At 45.7% G+C, this 20,253-nt stretch overlaps 1 protein-coding gene across 2 annotated transcripts in view; it reads left to right on the forward strand.

Moving 5' to 3' along the window:
* Positions 1-20,253, forward strand: part of amon (prohormone processing protease amontillado) — a 204,659-nt gene that overhangs the window by 61,267 nt on the left and 123,139 nt on the right. Inside the window, exon 1 of one of the 2 annotated variants that reach the window (XM_065454680.2) lies at positions 9,751-10,065. The exons of the other annotated variant lie outside the window; for it this stretch is intronic. The gene's annotated coding sequence lies outside the window, so the exon portion shown is untranslated. Of the gene's footprint in view, positions 1-9,750; positions 10,066-20,253 lie in introns of those variants that run through there. 2 annotated transcript variants of the gene reach the window in all.

Raw genomic sequence — 20,253 nt, forward strand, 5'->3', positions numbered from 1 at the left:
TGAACGATGGAGAAGTACAAGGTGAAGGAACTTCTCGAAATTTGTGAGGAGTTGGGCATTGAGTTGGGCTCAACCAAAAGAAAGAATGCGATCCTTGAGGTCATGAGGACTGGGGACGTAACGGCTGAGGAAGCCGCTGAGGCCTGGGCGGATATCAATGAACGTCGGGAAAGGGAGGAGAAGGAACGTTGCGAGCAGGAAAGGAGAGAAAAGGAACTTCGCGAGGAGGAAAAGGAGGAAAGGAGAGAGAGGGAGCGACGTGAGCACGAGCTTAAAATGAAAGAGTTGGAGATCCGAAATAACTCGCCGGCGCCTAGTCTCACTTCTAATGTTCCAAGAATACGCGATCAACTTCCACCCTTTGTCGTCGGAGAGGATATGGCCAAATACCTCGTGAAATTTGAGCACGTGTGCGAACGGAATAGCATTGAGCGATCCCTTTGGGCACAGAATCTGTTAGCGTTGCTTCCTGGGGAGGCATCAGACGTAATAACTTGCTTATCGAAAGAGGCGTTTGAGAGCTACAGTGATGTGAAGGAAGCGCTACTGCGGAAGTACAAATTGTCGCCCGAAGCTTTCCGGCAGAGGTTCCGGTATGCAAAAAAGGGCAAGGAGTCGAATGTTGACTTCGCGTTTCGTCTAAAAGCCGACTTGGTGGAATGGCTGAAGGGCGAAGAGGTTTACGACGACCGCGACAAAATTGTCGAATGCATCGCGTTGGAGCAGTTCTACCGTTGCATTGATGAGGATGTCCGGCTCTGGCTGCAAGATAGGCTAAAGGAGGTTAAGCTAAACAAGGCAGCAGAGTTAGCGGAAGAGTATTACACCCGCCGCAGCTTGCACAGCAAGGCAGTGCGCGTAGAAAAAGCAGATAGGAGAGATGGGTTTTCCGGGAGGTCCGACGAACGGAAGCAAATCACGCGTCGCGAGTTTCGGGACGACGAATCCCTTACCAGAGAAACTGTAAGGGAAGGACAGAATGCATCTCAGAATGATGACGATGGTCCGAAACAGCGAAACGAAATGACGCGTTCTTTTGAAAAACGGAAACCGTTAACCTGCTACAATTGCAAAAAGCAAGGGCACATCGCTGCAAGCTGCCCAGAGAGAATTGCTTTTGCAACGATACAGGAAACTCACAAAAACATACGTCTATTGGAGCCCTATGTGCGGGAAATTAAGGTAAACGGCAAGAAGTGCCGAGCACTGCGGGACTCTGCAGCAACTATGGACGTTGTTCACCCGTCTTTCGTCTCCTCGAGTGATTTTACGGGAGAGTGCGTTAGGATACGGCAAGTGGCCGAGAAGGAGAGTGTCTGTTTACCGATCGCAACGGTTATCATTGAAGGAGAGTTTGGGAAACTTAACACCGAAGCCGCGGTGTCAGCCGCCCTCCCGGAGCAATTTTCCTACCTCTTCTCAAATAGCTCGGAGCAGCTGCTGAGGGATCACGGCAAATCATTCTTTGCCGACGTGGCGTACATGGCCTCCACGCGATCCAAAGCGCGCCCGCTGTCGAGGGAACTTGACTTAGCGTCGGTGAGCGAACAGCGGTGCGGTACAGGGACCGATCAGGGTAACTTGAGTGGCGAGCAGTCACGGGAGAGGCAGAGCTCGGAGGCTGGCCTAGGCGAGCGGGTCCTGGAGGTGAGTGGGAGTGACGCGTGCAGTGCTAGCCGCGATAGAGACACGACGCCGCAATTAGGCGACGCGGGCTCCACACTCGCTCCGGTTTCCGCCAGCTGGCAGGAGCAGGCTGCAGTTGAAAGGGAAACTCGGATTTGCGAACAACAGGAAGATTGTTCACTAGGCGATCTGAGGAAGAGCGTCAAACGGGGAGTGAAAAAAAAGGGGGTTTCATTTGGCAAGGAATCTGGCTTATTGTACCGCCGCTACACGGATAAGCAGGGTCGCAAATATAAGCAGCTTCGGATTCCGCGAAAATATCGCCGGGAAAAATGAATGACCTCATTTGCTTCCTCAGAAGTATGTTTTCGGTCCAAGTGATTTCAAGGGGACCATTCTATTTGTAATTATTATTGCTGATTAATAATTGTTTCTATTTTGTTGCGTTGTTAATTTGAAAATTGGTTGTTTGAGCCTTGTGTACTAGATCGTACACCTGCCTCTTGTTGCAGCGGGAGCAAAAAGAGGGATAGCAATTTAGTTAGGTTGATTTGAATTATGGCCTTGTCTGGTGTTTGACGGGAGACAGAGGGCACTTGTTCGTGTTGGGTGTTGCCTTTTGCCGGTCGGTTTTGCAAGCTGCAGAACGACCAAGCGGGACCAGTGGCGAGAAGCAAGGTCTTAGGAACGACCCGAGCGGAGCTGGTCAAGGTGCCTTGGCGACAACGCGGTGAGCAGAGCTCCTGTCCTGGCGAGTCGGACCTGGGCACGTGAAGTTACCTGGCGTCCCGACACTGGACGTGAACTTGGACGAGCCTGACGAACGTGCGCGCCTGGCATCCGAGCCACGTGGAGGCAGCTCGTCTTCCCGGCGCCTTATCTGAGGGCGGGGATGCTGTTGTGCCATCACCACAAGCCCGGATTCCGAATCTGCAAGATGCAGAATCTATCCTGCGAGCGCCCTGATTCTCCCTTCACAAGTCAAGATGCTGAGCCGTCAGGCAGCGGGTCCTGCGGGAGAAGCCTCGGCGAGCCGCATGTTTGGACGTGCCGGCGTGTGCCAGACAGCCCGGCGCCGCACCTCCCTTTGCCTGGAGGTCACCGCGCGCGCGAACTTTGAACCGGGTGGCCAGCGCGGTCGCTGATTGGACCCCTCGGACGACCGTCGTGTGCTGACTTTGTATTGGGCCGTTTGAGTGACAATGGTTCTCGGGGATTATAAAAGCAGCAACGCGCTGCCTGAAAAACAGGATCCGCCGACCCACCGGGAGACAGTGTCGCTCCCGACTGGGGGGGAGATGTGTCACGCGTTTTCGCCGGACGTCGTCGTGCGAGAACAGTCGCGTTTGTTGTGAGCACTCGGCCCCAGTGCCGACCCGTTCATGTCCTGTATGATAACCTGTATATAATGTATAAAGTCCCTTTTGTTATTCTCATCGACGCCAGGCTCGGAGTCTTCGCTACCAACGCTCTGTCACGAAACGGGTGACGAGCGCTACGGGACCACAAAGCCGTAATCGTGGTGCAGCGGTGAAAGTTCGTAACACTGCTGGCACCGGTTGGGATGTCGTAACAGGCTGTCTTTCTACGGTGGCAGAGTGCAGAAACGCTCGTGTATCGTGCATTGAGTGCGTGTTAAATAACCCCGGGTGTTCAAAACTAGCGTACAAAGAAAGGTGAAGTGTCGCTGTACTTCTCGTTGATATATATGAGAAGTTTAGCTGTTAGCCACCGACTGCTCGCATTCTTGACTTCTTTCTTATTCTGGGGAAACAGGTAGAGTTGTCTGTGAATAATACCAGTAGCCTGCAACAGAGTGCCTGATATTTGTACAACTACCAAACCGGACAACGTCGTGAAAAAGGCAGCGCGTACACTCGAGGGTGGCGGAAAATTACGTGCAGCGTTGAGACTGCAGTAAATTTGAAGGCACCTGATCGGTCTCGTTGACACAGGAGAAGGGTAACTGCACCATTAATCTCGTTCCCGTAGGTTCCACCAAGTAGAGCATTTTTGCAAAAATGTTTCACTTCCTTACTGGAATCAGTAGGGATCGGAGTCGAGAGTGTAGGGTTCGCCAGAAGAGACCTTTTCGGCTGGCAGTGAGCTTTGAAAAAAACTAGGTGACGACCAAGAACCAGCGATGTTTTTCATCACATTGAGTTTTGCTCGAACGTGCTAGCCACCCGTGGCTGAAGCTTTACCGACCATGGCGCAGTTTTTCAAGTAATTTGTTTCTCTGGTTTAGTCTTCGACATTGCCAGACAGAGACCGAGAAGATTGCGGCAGTGAACTTGCTTAGACTCCCTTATTCATTTGTTCTCGTAGCTGCAGCATTCGCAATAATCACTAGACTCTTAATTTCCCGGCGGGCATTACTGAAACGCATTTATTGATTTCGCTCTGTGGACGCTTGCCTTGGTTGCTTGCAGCCCTTCGGCTGGACGTGACGAAATGAGTGTGATTAAACGTCAAAAGAGAGGGAGAGAGAGAGAAAACGCTTTGTCGCGCTGGTTAATTCACACGATCGAGACGAAGAACATTCCAGACAGACTCATCCGCAATCTCGACGAGACGCTTGAGCAATCCCTCCGGCGACGGAAAAGCAGGCTCAGCAGAAGCAGCCGAGTGCCTCTGTGCTTTTCTTCCAACGGAGTTCACTGCAGCGACGTCGGAACCGAAATCGCGCACTTTGTACGGCATGTAGCGCGACTTACTCCGCACACCATGAAAGTGGCCTTCCTCACGGGAGATCTGTGTGAGCATGTCGACTGTCGTTTCTCATCTTCATCACCATCACGATCGCAGGGACAAGTCTTCTTCTCCCAGATATCTGCAACTGCCCCTGTTTTGCGTAATCCGAAGCTAACCTATGCCGGCTAAATGCGTCATCAACTCGCTGCATCTAATCATTTGCCGCACTCGGCTATAGATTTCCGATATTTTTTTGTTTTGTTTTTTTGCGGTTGCAGTTTAAAGACCAACAGTTATCTTTTCTACGCATTGCATGACGTGCCCAGCTCGCATCCGTGAGCTGAACTGGAACGTCACCAATGGCGATGTTTCCTCTTGAATCTGTGCTGAAATCTTTCTATCACTCTGTCTTTTTGAAGTCTATCATCTCCTGCTCTATCGCTCGTGCCACTTGCTACATATATCTTCCTTACAAGTTTCCTTGCTAGCCTCCAAGATTCGCACCAGTCGGTTAGCGCAGGCGACATACTTTGATTACAGAGTCAGAACCTTGAAATGAATAAGGTCCAGGCACTTGACTGCGCAAGAAAATGCTTATAGCAGGGCTTCTTTGCGCTTTTTTAATGGTTCAAGTACAGCCCAAAAAAGACAAATGCGAAGTCAGAAACTCAAGTCTCCATTTACTAGACAAACTTACTGTTGCCAGTAGGCCACTTGTTGCGCCACTATTGCGCCGCTATTACGTCATCAACGTCACCACCACCACCCAACATCACCATTCGTTTATTCATTCATTGCCCTTCTTGTGTAGGCAAATCATTATTTCCCTGTAAAACCACTGCACGTAAGTTGCATGGGATGCCACAAGAGCACGCGATGACCTCTTTGCCAAGTTCATTACGCAAACTTCCGTCGCAGCCGTTTCAGTGCAGTTGTCGAAAAGGTCTGCAAATCAGTTCAGTTGTCGTCCTACATCTGGACAAAAAAGAGAAGAAAAAATTGATATTAATGGATTAAACACCGCATCTTGCAGGAAGCGCAATAATTGCCTGTAATGAGAGTCATCCTGAAACCACGTGCTGAAGTCGGGGACCTCCTTGCTTCGACGGCAGGCCGGGAAAGCTTTCCCTATGCACGAACTCATTAACTACCCTGAATGAGCCTTCATTAGCAATCTGCTCACCTGTGCATAAACACTCTGTTCCACTATGTCAGTAATTGACTCGTTCGCTCCCAGAGCTATCAGCAACCGTCCTAATCCGTGAATTTCCTCATGTGAATGCATCCGCTCGCCAGTTAACTCGTCAGTCAACCGAGCTCTTCATGATCTCTTTGGTCAGAAAGAAAATCAGATATAAACGAGAAGTGTAATGAAATATTTCTTTTAGGCGAAGTAGACCGGTCCTAGTTATTCGGAAACGATGACGACAGTAATAATCATCGGCTAGTTCTAACGCTTACTCCCTGAAATATGCAAGCAGCGATTACGCAACATATTCACTCCGAATATGTCTGATGTACGCCAAATTGTACAAGTTTGGTGTACGTATATTCCTGCCGCGAGCTTCCGAGGAAATCGACGCTAATGTGACATATGCTGCTTTATGGTAGCAGCCGATAAAAGGCGACCATCCAGTGAATTTCTAATACCGAGAAATGACATGAAAACTCTGGATGCAACGTCAACATCGAAACCCACCCCATGACGTTGGATTTTAATCTCTGTGTCTATGCAGCGAAAAGCAGTTTTCACCTTTTGAAACATGAGGAGGTGGTTACTTTGTCTGTGTAACTTAGGGGTACTGATAATGTAATTCAACAGTGGAATTGAAGCAAAAATTCGTTTCTAACGTGGTTTTTTTTTTTAAGCACCCACTTGCAAAGTGATTTTGTTTTGAGTTGTCTTCATGTCTCAGAAACATGTAGAGCCAATATTTTCAATACCGGTGAGATGGACCAGCCTTTCGGCTACCCAGTCTTATCATTATCATTTAAGCTATACCTACAGCGATATACGCTTCAACCGTGTTTATATAACTTGGTTCGGAGATTGTCTCTTAAAGAAAAACTGCAACAGAATGAACTCCAGTAAATTGAAGTACCTTTCCAAATTCAGGTAGCTGTGCTTGTGGCTTTTAAGAAAAATATATGTTAATTTGCACTTAAAGATTGAGTAATCGGCTGTACGCAGAGTGCTACTGGCTGTTCTTAAGCCTTTGTAAGTTTCTACGTAAATGTTAATTAACCGAAAGGTAATACTTCGAGCTTGTATTGAACTATGGTAGTGTGCGGAAGGATAGGTTGAGAGCGAGTGATATGCGACAAAGCAGGTGGGCGTAACGCAATGTAGCCGAAACTATAAAATATAGGGCGGGAGCTTGGGCGTGTTTAAGACACTGCTATACTGGAATAATTGTGACTCGGGAGGCGTTCCTTTAGTTTCATCGATATGACCTCACTCCATTCGGTGAAGTGCTGAAAAGATGAAAAATATAACATAGCTAGGAACAAAGTCAAACCAAACAACGTTGAACGAAAACGCTCTAATAACCAGATGGGGCGCTGAAAGCACGCTTTCGGTAGAGCACAAAAACTTGTGCACGTGGTGCATAAAGCGCAAAGCCTATGCTGCTAAACACCTGCGCATGAAGGCGCTCGGTAACAACATCGTACGACATGCCAGGGATGAAGCCGATGGAGCCGATGAAGCCACGGAAATCGTCAGGTAAATCGACTGTTCGTGGTGACTGAACTGTAGAAATAATACCACCCATAGTATTAATAAATCTATGGGTAGTAATAATAAATCCATAATAAATCTCATACTACCCATCGTCGCCGTGGTAGCAATTGCAGCTCCAGAGTCCCCTCTAGTAATTTTTATCGGAAACTGGGCTAAACATTTTTGCCAGGAATGATCTCACGGGGACTCTTGATGTTAATGCCATCAGCATTAAATCAATGTAGCGGCCCGCCATATTGCCACGGGCGAAGCGCGTCACGTACGGCTGCAGCCGGGTTCCTCTTTCGAGCTTCCCTCTGGGCTCGCGGCGCCATCCGGCAGCGCTGCCGCAAAGTGCGTGCGTAGCGCATGTTTGAATATATATTGAAACGACATTGACTCAGCATATACGACGCAGGTTCGATTCGGCCAGCACCATCATAAATTTAAAAGACGTCTATATTTCTCTTTTTTTTCTTCAGTGGCGCATACCCATGCAGTGACGCAAGTTGGAAGAAGTTAGTTTCAGATAAACATGCTGTCAGCCGGGTGAAAACACCAAAGAATGGCAACGACATTAAACGAAAGGATATGAACCGGAACCCCGGCCTAGTAGGATCGATACACTTCAACTTATACTAGGCACGCCTCCTACCTCCTCCGGCGTTTAAAGCTTGCATCGCCAGAGTTCTATCTAATGTGCTCACACGACGAAACTTCATGAGCCTGAGGCCACCGAGTGTAAGCCGGCTATAAACTGCAGCTCGCAGACGCCGTTGAACGCGCCGTAAGATGCATGGCACGCGAAGCTGTCCAACACAGCGCTGAGCCCAGGCACGGATTCTTATCAGGGCGAGTTGGTGGGCTTCACTGCAGTGCACGCGTTGATCCAGCATCGGTCAACGCAACTGGGCAAACCAGACTGGCTCGCTTTGTTCACTGGAAGCTTGAAAGAATTAGTTCGACTTCGCTGGGTCCCAGGCTCGAAGGCAGAAAGCGCAGAGCATAAAGAGAAAACTTTACAAGGCTAAGCAGGGAGATGAGCGCGCAAACTCGTTTCCTAAGCTTTATTCTTTTTTTTTTACTTCCATGGCCACCCGTTTCCTGTCTACCCGGAAGAAACAGGCTTAACCGCTTGCCTTGGCAGAAGAAGGACGAGTTAGAAGTGAGAAAGAACGGTTTTATAGCCATGTAGTCATATTAAATGCACTTTAAATTGCTTAATTGGTAATTTTGATTCTTTTCATTTATTCTCAGCACGTTTTCTGCAGAGATCTGCGATACAAGACAGCCACAAAGAAAAAATAAATGTGATGTTGTCGCCTCATGATGTGATCGGAAGGCTTGATATCGTCCTCGTCTCCATAAATTATTCGAAGCCTCAAAAAGAATTTTCGCTGCTGTTTCGTTCTTTACTCGCTTATTTTATGCATTTTGTAATTCTCTTTCGCACGTTTGATTACGTTTTCTTTTTATCTTATTGTCATTCTATATCAAACCACTGAAAAATTTCGAGTTAATTCAATGCGGTTTTTACACTAGATTCTTTTAAAGCCATGTTATATTGCTCTCACTTGAAAATTTCACCAAGTTTATTGTATTACTTTCAGACAGGACTAAATGTCATTTCTGATTCCGTCCTATTCTCGGCCAATCCACGATAGCAAGTATGCATCATATTTAGAGGAAAACCTACCAACGAAAACTTCTCAGGAATAAGGAAAATTATGTTAGAAGGGCTGTTTCACCGTATCGGACTCCATCCTACCATCCCCAATATTTCGTCTTTGGGAGAGATCGCTGTGCAGGCGTGCTGGATGTAGGATGATTGTATTGCTTAATTGTTCAAATGCTTCTTTAATATTACGCTTTTCTGTCATAATATCAAATTTTTTCATTGCTTTTTTTAAACGACTAACTACCTTCTTAATTCATCCAATTATTGGCTGGTCATACGCATTGGGTATGACCTATATGTAGAGACAAGCCAACAAATCGCCACATGTTGTAGGAATCCTTTCGTAAAGCAGACGAGTTCCTCCGAGAAAGAAATACCTCTGAAATTAGTTAACTCACTTTAAGATTTCTTTTCACATTTTTCACTTTATCCTAATATGTACATTCTCTCAAGTTGTATCTCCCCTACTCAGTTTAACCACCGGCTTCTTGCCCAATCCCTGTAGTGAGTACGCGTCATGATATAAGAAGCAAGAAAGCAAGCGAGAAAGAATGAATGGGCGTGTGATAATGGCTGCATTAATGGCTCTCTTCAGTCTTGTAGCCGCTTTGCTGTGGAAATTAAACGGATAGTGAAACTACTACTGCGGAGGTTTGGCCTGGACTTTATAAGGCCTGTTATTTATTCATCTGAGGCCTCCACTCTGGGTCACTGGGATGTTTGCTCCGCTGTCCAGAAACTTCTCATAAATTTCAACCAAACTCCCTGTTAATATCTTTTTTTTCCTTTTGTTTGTGTGTACTTTTAAATTAATCATTAGTAGTTCTTCGTGCTCTTATTGATTTCTTTTTAACAGATAATACACCTTGTACAGCACATAGTCCACTGCCATTCTGAAATTTTATTTTTCGCTATACCTTGAAATGATCCACCCCATTTCCTGGCCAATCCCGCATAGTGGGTAGAGCCCACATGCCCGACAGGCAACAACAATAGCAACAACATAATGCTGCATTCATTTGGCACAGATATTTCTACGTGTGAATCCGTTTTTGATTCGCCAGTGACCGTCGCGCTCTGTCCCTGCGATAGAAGTTTGACACTTCGACCTTACGTGACCTTTTGTACGCTTCTGTCTTACGAGAACTGCGTGGAAGAGACGTGGCCACGGCGCACGACTTGAAGAAATCTAAACGTATCGTGGCAACTTCGCATTCGAGGGATCCGAACGTGGTCCTACCGGATTTCGCAGCCACGTCCTTGACAGCTCGATGACGTCACCAGGAGGGCGTCATCGAAGACGACAGGAGAACTCGCAGGTCGTGGACGCCACGTCGTGTCAGGGGTGAGGCGAAATGTACATTTCTTTTGCTGCGACATTCATTTTTTTTTCATGGAAGCATCGAGCCAATAACCATAATGGCACCTGCGAAAGTTACCATAAAATTAAGCTAGTGCGCCCTCAGCAGCTATCGTCGCTGAATAACAATTGCTATGTTTGTCAGAACTATAATTGTATGTAACCTATGACATGCTGGTGACGTTTACATTTTTTTTCTGCTGTAGATTTTATTCTTCCTTTCATTTTTATTTTGTTCGTTACTTTTTTGCTGCTACGAATCGCCCATTCCAGCAATAACGGCTGCGTCGAAGCTACTTCAGAGCCTGGCAAAAAAATATTTTAAAAATGAGAGAGAGAGAGAGAGAGAGTATGGAAGAACTACGGCCCCTGATGCCAATGGCAACCATCATCACATTTAGAAGTGACACGAGAGGATGCAAAGAGCAGTGTACGTGATTGCTGCTTTTTCTGAGCAATATTCCCTTGTTACTCACCTCACGACATCTAAATCGACGTTCTTTATAGCTAAATTTTCATCAGTGTGATACAAAAATATCAAAGGTGAGCCTACGGTGAGCGCCCTATAGAAATCTCACCGTAAGCTGACCCGTTCCCTCTTCGAAATGGCTGACCTTTACCAGCAACATGGAGGTAGACATTGCAACCACGGGATAAAGAAAAGATCGGCAAGATTACGTGGCCTCTCCATATCCGCGGCTTGACTGCACTTGTTTATTATCTATATATAGCGACGCGTAAATCTGCCCAGATTTCTCATCTCGGTCGACCAGCATACCAAAATAGTATTTTTGCAAAAAAAAGAAAATTACGAATCTCCCAATCACGTCCGTCCCAAGCAAGCGTGGGCATAGCCGCGGATTCATCATCGGCCGTGTACGAAAGAGCTCGGCTCCACGCGAACACCGGGGTGAATATATATATATATATATATATATCAAAACGTTTATTTAAAAGAGAAAAAATGCAGAAGACACCGGGGTGAAAGTCATTTCGTAGATGGACGTGCCCTAGATCACGTGCGACATTCTCCACAGGTATACAATCGCACGAAATAACGCACCCAACTATACTTCGCATTTCCTAATTACTTCCGATACGCCAAGAATTTCGCTTATTTTCCGCAGTATTACCCGCCGTATTTGCTCGGTCGCGGCGTCACACTTCCTGCCCGCACACATCAGCCCACTGGCGCACACGCACAAGCTAGGCGATCAATATTTCATTAACCTTTCAATATTCCTCTCGACGTTGGCGCAATTCACGTAGAGAGTAATTCAAATCAAATTGAGAAAACGCGGGTTTTTTTTTTTGCAACCGACTTCGTTTTATCCCGCGCGATATTATTAAGCCACTCAGGACCGATGCCTTTGCAGCGTCGACGCGTTGAAGAACACCGCGACGCTGTGCAACTTTCCCGTGAAAAGAAGAGAAATGCTTTCACGTACGCGGCTTTTGACATCGTGCGCACGTGATGAAAAAGTAGTGGTCTACGGTGCAAGAGGGCCTGTTTTCGACGCAGGCTGGTAACGTTCCTACGCCCCTTCACCGACCCATTCACAAGTGCACTGCCTCATGGTGGGTAGAATTTCTACTCGGTTGCTTGTTGTCTATAGGAGGAATCTAGGAGAGACCCTTTCTCCGAACGGCTGCATTTGACAACAAACGAGAAAAGGAACGAAAATCGCTTCATCCCATTGCGTACATGGAGCCGCGTGAATTTTCCGCTCGAATCACCGCAATGCTGTAGAAGGCACAAGGCAGCTGTCAGATGAGGGACTGATTTCTCAAGCCTTCTTTACGTTTGTGAAGATCGCCTGTCCACGGTCGCCCATCCTTCTTTTCTTTTCTCCTTTTCTTTCCTTTTTGATAACACGCTTGCATCACGATTGGCAAGAACCTCTATAGTTTAGGAATTGATCTCTGATTGCGTTTTCACTGGGTTCCCATCGCAACTGTTTTCGGCGCCCGTAATCTAAACTTTAGTCACCGCTCCATGATTTATATATATATGCGAGCGCACACCTGGCCTTTAGCCTTTAGCGTGAGATCCGAGCAACACTACATCTATTTTTCTGGGCAGAGTCCGAAGTCACAGCATTCGATTTTCATTACTCAAGCGAAAACAGAAAGGAAAATTCGGAAAGTTCTAAATCTAAAACACGCGATAATTGCCTTCGATGTTTGTTACCTGTCGAGAAATAACTCTTTTATGTGCAGCGCGTTGAATCACCTGTGTTTATTGTGTTGATCCGCTGGTAGAAAGACTCGCACTGTTCGATGTTCGGCGATCGGATAGCTTGTTGTGCCAAGGCATGTTATCCGACACGACATCCCGCATGAAGTAAAACTACTCGAGTAATACCGCTTCTCGACCATGGCATGCCGATATGGAACTAGTCTCACTTGCCAGTACGCACTTCCCGTTTTTCCCCCGATTCAGTTCAGTTTAATTTTGTTAGTATGTAATCAATACATACGCTGTTCGCTACTTCATTTGACTTTAAACGCCAGCTAGCGGTATATGTGCAGCATTGACAATGCTGCATCAAATTATTGGAGAAGCGAAGAGTGTACAGGTCAATTGAGTGGCATTTTCCACGGTCGTGTTAACAAACTTGGCTCTATATTGAAAACTGTCTTCGCCACGCACGCCGCATGTGTCGGTTCAGGCAGCTTTATTATTTCATTTCTGCTTATCCTCCCGGCATCAGTTCTTTCTAACTGGAGGTCACATCTTCTGTCCTGAAAACATGTATTACCAACGTGGCATTAGGCTTCAGAGCCCCGAAATTATTTGCAAACGTAGACGCATCTGCTGGCTTCTACATGTCTTAGGTTTATTGTCGTTGTGAAGGCTGACAAGAACAATATGTGCATAAGGCGCAAATGTATGAAGAATGATGGTTGATGGACGAGACGCGACGTCAGTAGGAGTAGTGCAATAATTGATCATCATTTCTCTTTTTGTTTTCACTAATGCAAGTGCGGATCGCCACCACAGTGGTAGCATTCAAGGCCTCCTTCTGAAATTGCGCATGGACAAGCTTACGCGTTTTAATTTGCGCATGTTATCATTCAATTGCAGAGAAATATTTTGAACTTGTAGTCGAAATTTAACGTTTTCGGTTAATAAATGGAGCCAGCTTTAACTGATGAAAAAAAGGCGCTATACGTGTATTATTATTATTATTATTATTATTATTATTATTATTATTATTATTATTATTATTATTATTATTATTATTATTATTATTATTATTATTATTATTATTATTATTATTATTAGATGTCAAATGGAAATGTAAAACAAGGCTTGATCCCACCATTCTAGGAAGACTCTGATATGACCCGCAGTGTACTCGGCACTAAAATTTAGGTGAGGATTCTTCATAGTATTATTTTTTTTCATCACCCATATTTTAATCGAAAGTTGCCGTTTCATCACTTTTCAATTTGAAGTTACCTCGAGAACTGTCGGCGACTAGTGTGCCAACATGTACGGCCATCGTTTTTATGGTGTCCTTAGCAAAACATAAGCTTAATAAAATCGAACCGCTTCGCACACTCAGCTGCTCGAACCAAATGACGTAGTTGTTCCATTCTTCTAACAAACTCCACGGCAACCAGATAAGAACCTCCGTGGTACGCGATCATATAATCAGCGTGTAGCGGAATGCTCAGCTGCTCGCATTGCGTGTACATTCACACATACCGTCCCTCAGCCTTAGCAAGACTATTCGACTTTCTTGCTTTTCCCTCCTTCTCTTTATTAACCTCGATTTGTTTTCTCGCGCTGTGTTTACTTCTAATTGCGCCCTTTTTCCAGAGAGTCTCGTAAGTTAACGGCGAACCTGCCAGTATGCAACGTGATTGATTTCTTCTGGGCGCTTATGTTGTTCTAGCCGGAGTCTTGTCGCCGTGACAGCTGACCTTTAGCGCGTGCCTCGAATCTTCAGCACTGCACCCTCACCCAGCCTTAGCTCCTCTTTATCCCACCGCCGCGAAATGCAGATAAATTACGCACACGGGGATATAGCCGCAGCTTCCGGGAACCGGTGTTAGGCACTTCATCCTGATTGGGTGGAACCGAGGCCTACACTCATCCTATTAACAGCGCCGCCACACCCACTTTATCCGGACCCCCTACGTCTAGGATGGTTCAGGCTACGTCGTGCTAATTCTGTGCTAAGTTGTGGAACGCAGGGACCGGCACTGATTAGCCGCGAGCTAGAAAGTTCTTAAGGCCCGCACGCAAGGAAGTTTAGTAGCAATTCTTGCGCCATAGTGCATGTCGCACAGTTAGGTCATGCGATGAGAATATGGATGGGCCAGAATATTTTCTTTAACACAAACATACAGTTAACCACATATGTAGCGTACGTGCGATACAACCAAAAACGGTGTGGTCCCTTCGTCCTTTCCTTAAAAGAGCTGGAAGTATTCGTGTTAGTAGTGCAGGTTCCTGTCTTCCCTTCTTTCTTTCTTTTTTTATGTCTCGATAAGCACGTTCGCTACGGCGTGGCTACCTTAAAGGGCTGCCTTAAGGCACGAAAGATGAAGGATTCCTTACGTAAAACAGAAGAGGAAAAAACTTAGGTGAATGAGCGCAACATGCGTGTATCATTGCAGGAACCTCGACAAGACTCTGTAGTGAGTCTTCTGTTGCGCAGGAGCCCTGATGGTTGCAGTTGCACGTGGAGGAAGACGTTTACGGATCTCCAAACTTGTTTATAGTGTAGGAAGAAAGGCGATAGTCACGCCGGCGCAGCCAGCGCGTGCCGGTGCAGGTTAGACTGTGCAGATGATTTCGGGGCAACAAGAGGATAGGCGTCGCAAAACCGACCTGCACGAGCGGAACAGCTTGTTCAGAAGTACTGAAAAACAAACGGAATATGTCATGCAAGACAATTTCCCGAAAGAAAAATGCATTCGGTTATATTGCATTAGTACATAACTTTTACCAAATGTGTAGTGGAGGTTTGTATTCGTTAAAAAAATATTTAAAGAAATTAGGCAACCGCTCACAGTCATTCATTACAACTCTACTTTGTTGATAACCAAAGGTGACAACAGCTTTCGTGCTGCAGATGTCGTTTCCGACGAGATTCCAATCTAACTGCACAAAGCGCAACGTGTCATTTTTATACGCTGAGTTTTATACCTCAAATATCTAATTCAAACAGGACAAACTTAGCGAAAAATTATTAGTGGCGTTTCTGGCACGTTGGAGCGAAATATAAGTTGACAGCTCAGCAGATCATTCATCATTTGAAAATTCACAGTACCAATTGTTTCTTTTACTTGAAATAGGATTTTATTGGTTTTTGTCGCAAAGTACTACCTATGGCGATAAATAAACATGCTCAAGTAGTTTTCATTTTTCTTGACTAGGAATGGCAATTTGGGCCTTAGTGGATAAAATGAATCCAGCGTGGTAGAGTACGAAAAGCATTTCACCATGAGAAAGGACTAATGCGTGCTAGAACATGCCTATGTATCTCGTTATGATCGGTCGTCCCACGTGATGTTATATTTCAGTTCACGCAATTCCAATAATTTCTAGTAGCGAAAGTGCGTGGCTAGGTGACCTCGAAATTTACGCGACGCGGCTGCACATTCCTCGATAAGCATCGCCAAGGCACAGCACTCTTTTCAGCTGCGGAATCACTCGGGAAATGCTGCAGCGCGACCCTGAGATTTACAACGAGACGCGGTGCATACCGGCGAGCTTCCCCGTTTTCTCCCCTAACCGGCTTCCCTGGCTCTCCCTATCTTTTTTTTCCCAAGGCCACACAATCCGGAGGCAGTCCTGGGACCCGCTCGGCGTAGGAGCTTTGTACGAGTTCCGACACGAGAATCCTTTCAGTGGAAAAGAACGCGACGCGAGCAGAATGCTGCACGATACAGGGGCGCCGCTTGCGGACAACGTTGGCACTATGCGGGAAAATGGGATTCTGCGCAGACGAAGTGCCTGTCGAGTACAAGCGTCGTCTGCTGGTACTTTGACCAGACATCGCTGTCACTTTTGTTTTTTGTTCATGCTTTCACTCTATCAATGGCCCCCTCCCCCCTCCCCCTTTTCGCTTCCAGTTTCTATTCTCGGCTACCCGAGGGCGTTCTGTGGGATCAAAGCTGAAGTTGAAGCAGCATTCATGCTCGCCAACTCGTTCTGCCGTCGCTTTACAACGCAGCCGACAGATCCCCCCTGGGGATACGACGCTGCGACTACCGTGTTTGATCTCTTCCTCGCCCTGTCGTGTGTCCTCGTGTTTCCTGTTCTTCCCCGTTGTTTTGCTTCGCTGGACTCTGTTCGTGCGTTTGTTTCACATTCACGTGATGGAAAGGAGTAAACCGTGAAATGGCTCTGCGTACCGGAGCGAGCTCGCATCATGTCACGGGAAAGTGTCTTCCGGGTGCAACTCATCTTTTTTGACCGAAAAGACTCTGCCGCCTGGTGGAGCTTCCGGGTGACGTGGTTTTCTGGTAGCCACGATAGCGGAATTGAACACATTTATTTGTTTCTTTGTCATCACGGCAACATAAGATCGTGTTTTCTTCGCTTCGTGTCCGTGACTTCAAAGGACAGCTGCAACTTCGCTGTATTGATTCTCATCTCCGAAAGCGGCACGAGGCAACGTCGCATTGGCGTATCCTGCAGTAACGGATTGAAGGAAGTATGTATACGCATGCGCCACTGTTTGCCATGTCCGGTGACGTTTTGTTCATGACTGCATCATGACATCACCGCTAGAACCGTAACTGCCGGTCATCGTGCGGTGTAGGAACTGAACTTACGTTTCGCGTGATACTACCCTATTAAGAGGAAGCTTTAGCTCGGGCCCAACTCCGACGCGGCCTATTCAAATACATGTAAAACGCAAAAACGTTTTTATGAGATAACCCTTGGACCGATTTTGATGAAATTTGTTGCATTTGAAAGAGAAACTTAAATTCTAGTGACTGTTCGAAGTGGAATTTCGATTTAGGGCTTGAATGTTCTTAAAACGATTTTCAAACATTTGATCGTTTGAAAAAAATAGAAGCACGAAGTTTACAAACTCATAGTTCTGCATGAAGAACAGATATCGCGGTTCTGTAAACGGCATCCATTAGATCATTCAAAGCGGACAAATTCAATATGTCATTTTACATCTTACGTGAATTTGCTACGTTGGTTACAAGGGTTTTGCAAAAGTTGTATTTCCCTATGAATAATTTTTTTTATATTCATGTGTAACATATCAATTTTGTCCGCTTTAGATGTACTATTAGATGCCATTCACAGAATTGTATTACCATTTTTAGTGGTTGAGTTACAGAGCTGTAGACTTGATAGTTTCGTTTTTTGAAAATCTTTGATTTTTGCCAATTTTTAATAAAAAACTGACTACCTAACTCACAATTTCGAAACCAAAAGTCACTAGAATTTAAGTTTGTCTTGTAAATGCAACAAACCTCGTCTAATTTGGTGCAGTGGTTGCCGAGAAAAACGAATTCTCCTTTTACATGTATTTAGTTAGGAGCACCCGAGCTAAAGCTTCCTCTTAAGGTCACCTTACTTGCTCTAGCTGTCAAAGACACAAACAAAATGAAATGAGTTTCAAATTTCTGCTTTAACGCAAGTACGCAGCGCGATGACCGCGAAAATAAATCCCGAAAACAAATTTTTAGAAGCGCTTTTTTACATTTCACCCTCTCTGATTTCATGGGTAACTGAAAGATCACGGTGTTCTGTAACCTTATGCGTTTCGACACTTCATATTCTTCTGAGGCAAAATTTGCTGATATACTTAAAGAATTCAAGTCATTTTTACGAAACTGCATCGGCCGCCATCTGCCTTGAACTTTTATCTTCATAGTGCTGGTCAGACGCAATACTCTATGCGCCCATCTTGAGGAAACGCTAACCCTATTGGTAGTACAATTTGATTCTGTCGCCATTTCTGATTTCAAAAAAAAAATAAGTGTATTATAAACAGCGGTAACCATGTTAGACTGAATATTTCCACTCCTAATATTCTGCCTGTGGATAGCACCCGCTCTTGGACGCTGTCATAGCGATGTTTGCTCACGAGATGAGAAATTTCCATTTGCTTCAAGGCGATTTCCTTACTAAACTTATTGTACATCATTTCAATTTGCTTCTAGTTTGATTTTCCCGAAAACATTCATTTGCTTTATAGACAGGACTATCGACTAATTCCCTATGGTTCGTACGCACCGTATTTACAGAGAAACAAAGCTTTGCACTGACGAGTTCTCCCAATCCCTTTTCTGTCTCGAAAGAAAGATTTGAAGCAAAAAATAACGAAAGCGCAATTTATAATACTGCGCATGTAGAGACAGAAAGCATGTGTGCCCGAAAACGGAGGACAATAAAAAAGAAGCAAACATTCGCGACTAACAGCAGCCATGATTAATTGCCGAAGTTGACTTCGCTAGCCTGCTCTTGTTCCCATAGGCTCTCTGGCGAATATAAACGACCTCTTCAGCGGTTGTCGGGAGTTAAAAAGAAGAAAAAAAACGGGCAAACTTTTCGATCACCAGAGTTACCCGACCTAAACGCATAAAATTCCTTTCGCGTTACTCAGGTGAAACTACACGCTCGCGTTTACGATGTAGTGAACTTTATTTCTTTGAATAGCGAAAGAAAAAAAAAGAGTTGTGTGCGTAAGCCCCGAACTTTGTTACATGGAAACTTTCCGTTTTGCATAAAAAAGTACAACGTGCGCTTTGCTAACGGCTTGGCAACTGTGGTAAGAATAGGGCATCGACGTCGTTTCTCGCTTCTTTCGCGATACCGCCATCTGAACCCAGAAAAAAACTGAGTGTTCGACAAAAGTGCAGACCCGCCGCAGTGGCTTAGTCAGCGTGGCGTTGAGCTGCTAAATTCGAGGTCGTGGGCTTGATCCCGACCGTGGCAGCCACCTCTCTATTTGAAGATTAAATGCAAAAAAAAAGAAATGCTCGTGCACTTCGCCTTAGGTGCGCGGTAGAGGAACCACGGGTGCACGGTCAAAGTTAATCCGGATTCCCTCACCATGGCCTGCCTCATAATTACATCGCTGTTCTGTCACGTACAACGCAAAACTTTAATGTATTTTAAGTAATTGTTTGCATGCAGTCATCTAGATTTACGACGCTCGTACCCTGACATTTCACGAGTACTTCAGGCTTCAAAATATAAGCGATAAGGTTTTCTTCTAAATGCGATACACTTCGCTGTGCATCCGAGTATAAACGTTCCGATGTCTGCGCCAACACATTCTAGTCCCAAACAGAAATGACGAAGCCTAAAAAAAGGCTAAAAAACGAGATGACATAAATAAAAAATATTTGTTGCTTTTCATTTGTATGTGTGTTTTCCTTGTTCATTTGCTTTGTTCCACGTGAAATGGCCATCAGCGTCCTACCTTCAGTTTTTCTTAATGTTTTTATTGACTTAGCTCTCTCACTTATCCCATCTATTTGAAACTGTGCGCGTTATTCTTTCCTTAAAGTGTATCTCTACCAGTAGCTCTTGTATCTTCTAATGCGCTTTTACTTGACCTGTGCAAAGTTATGCCTTGAAGGTTATCTGCATCTTAGCTTGATGTCTGTTGTATTGATAAGTTTTAATAATCCCTTCAACTTAGTTTTCCCTTTTGTGCAACACTAAATTATTGGACTTCACCGCCCCCTCTTTCCCTCAACGCCTCAAATGGAGGCCCGTAAAGTGACTTGAATAAAAACGTTAATGTAGTCAAAAATGAGCCAAATATTCAAAATTTCCACCTGCCACTCATGATTCGCACAGTTGGTGAAAGATCGCCGTGCCATATATAGAGCTCTATGCACTCAGGTGTACGTTTCTCCAGCTCGCCCGGTGTCGTTGACTCTCCCCTGAATGGCTCCGTTCGTGGGAAGCCGTGGAAGCCTCCAGAACGCTCGGCAGTCGTTCTCTGCGGGGCTGCTTCTGACAGGCCCCGAGTGAGCGAGAAATAACTGCCGTCTGCCTCGGCCGTCAGGTGCGTCTGGCAGAAATAGTGGTTTCGCACTCACCACTGTAGAACAAGTGCGATGAGAGCGCGGCGAATAAGACTGGAGCTCGAGCAAGGCCGTTTCTGGTGCGCCCCGGGCTATTTCGCCGTCTGATTTACGGTTATCCCTGCGGCGTTCACGTACCGTCTA

The sequence above is a fragment of the Dermacentor albipictus genome, chromosome 10 (genome assembly GCF_038994185.2).
Source record: "Dermacentor albipictus isolate Rhodes 1998 colony chromosome 10, USDA_Dalb.pri_finalv2, whole genome shotgun sequence".
In the NCBI taxonomy this organism is placed as follows: domain Eukaryota; kingdom Metazoa; phylum Arthropoda; class Arachnida; order Ixodida; family Ixodidae; genus Dermacentor; species Dermacentor albipictus.